We start from the raw sequence: 2,096 nt of genomic DNA on the forward strand, positions 1-2,096 counted from the left end.
GAAATCTCAGGGTTGTTTTAATTTGCATTCCCCTTATGGCTAAAGATGTTGAACATTTCTTTAGGTGCTTCTCAGCCATTCGGCATTTCTCAGCTTTGAATTCTTTGTTTAGCTCTGAACCCCATTTTTTCATAGGATTATTTGTCTCCCTGCAGTCTAACTTCGTGAGTTCTTTTTATATTTTGGATATAAGGCCTCTATGTGTTGTAGGATTGGTAAAGATCTTTTCCCAATCTGTTGTTTGCCCTTGTGTCCTAACAACAATGTCCTTTGCCTTACAGAATCTTTGCAATTTTATGAGATCCCATTTGTTGATTCTTGATCTTAGAGCATAAGCCATTGGTGTTTTGATCAGGAAATTTTCTTCAGTTCCCATGTGTTCCAGATTCTTCTCCCCTTTTTCTTCTATTAATTTGAGTGTATCTGGTTTGATGTGGATGTCCATGGTCCACTTAAACTTTAGCTTTGTATTGCTTTTAAAATTCTTTCTGTGTTTTGTGCAGTTGGTGTCTTAATTATTATATGAAAACACATGGAATGCTTCACAAATTTGAGTGTCATGCTTGTTCAGGGGCCATGTTAATCTTCTCTGTATCATTCCAATCTTAGTATATGTGCTGCAGAAGTGAGCACCTCCCAGTCTATCATAATGTGTTTTTTGTAACACCAAGGAAGTTATCTAGGTGTCAATATCCAAGAACATGAATACAGCTAGTAGCAAAGCTATGTCTTTATGACTCAGTTAGTTTAAGCCTGGATGTATTGGTGACTTAAAAGGACTAGACCATTATATTTTAGAGGGTGTCATGTTTGTCATCCAGTCCTCATGGGATCCCTGAGTCTTTTGTAGGGGTCTGGTCAGTGGGAACCTATCAGTCTTATCAGTCCTTTCAGGGAGTCGTCAGACAGAAGTTTCTTCCTGCTGGTTGGGTTCATCTTGTACTGCAAACGGGTATGCGGTGAATTCCTGCTGCAATCCTGTTGACTTTCAGGGAGGTGAGTGTGGTAAAGATGATAATATAGGGACTTTTTTTTATTGAAGCTATAATAACCCCTGGCTCTAGGGGCATCTTTTTCATACAGAATAAGACGTTTATTTATTATTTTTTTCTGATTTTTTTCTTTATTAACTTGAGTATTTCTTATTTACATTTTGCTTGTTATTCCCTTTACCTGTTTCCGGGCCAACATCCCCCAACCCATCCTCCTCCCCTTCTATATGGGTGCTCCTCTCCCCATCCTCTCCCCATTACCGCCCTCCACCAACAATCATGTTCACTGGTGGAGAACAAGACATTTAAACCAAACATGTTTATGAGACCATTGAATATCTTCAAGATCATATATTAAGTGATAATATTTGAACTCAGTTATGACCTCTCTCTATATGTTAAGAACAATGCCAGGGGTGGTATCATGAGCATATTTTTAAAAGGGGTGATTCCCATCTGGTAAGGGGAGTTTCATACCTGGTGGAGAGCAAAGAGGAGAGTTACTCAGTCATTGTCAGTCTCTAAGTTCAATTTACGTAAGTTCTGTTTTTGAGTCATATTCATATTTTCTATCTGTGCTGAGCTCTAGGGTCTATATGCATAACAACCAAACAGCTATTGATGGCTTTATTTTTGAACAGGATGAAAGATGAATTACAGGAGTCAGGTTACGTAGACCAGAGCTTGATGGTCCATGAGAATTCTCCAATATCATTGGTCAAAACCAAGAGAGAGAGAGAGAGAGAGAGAGAGAGAGAGACAGAGAGAGAGAGACAGAGACAGAGAGAGACAGAGAGAGACAGAGAGAGACAGAGAGAGACAGAGAGAGAACAGTGATGGGATCTAGCAATGACGAAGATCATTCCTATGAATGTGGGTACAGTCTTTGGATAGTCACCAGTTATTAGTATAGTGATCTCTTCTGATGTGTTGGTCTGTGAAACAGGCAGTTGATGGTTCTGCTTCTTTTAAGAGAGACATACCTCATATGCTGCGATATTTACTCACTGGGTATACAGTGAGATGTGATGAACTTTTGAGTATATGTACTGGAAATAATCAGAATTTTTTCATTCATTGTATGCATATCAAGAAGTATCATCA

At 38.8% G+C, this 2,096-nt stretch overlaps 1 non-coding gene across 1 annotated transcript; it reads right to left on the minus strand.

Moving 5' to 3' along the window:
• Positions 1-526: 526 nt before the first annotated feature.
• Rnu6-672 (RNA, U6 small nuclear 672) lies at positions 527-633 on the minus strand. Its single transcript, XR_005499952.1, has one exon. It is a non-coding gene; the product is annotated as a U6 spliceosomal RNA (small nuclear RNA).
• Positions 634-2,096: the final 1,463 nt, after the last annotated feature.

The sequence above is a fragment of the Rattus norvegicus genome, chromosome 1 (genome assembly GCF_036323735.1).
Source record: "Rattus norvegicus strain BN/NHsdMcwi chromosome 1, GRCr8, whole genome shotgun sequence".
NCBI classification, from domain to species: Eukaryota; Metazoa; Chordata; class Mammalia; order Rodentia; family Muridae; genus Rattus; species Rattus norvegicus.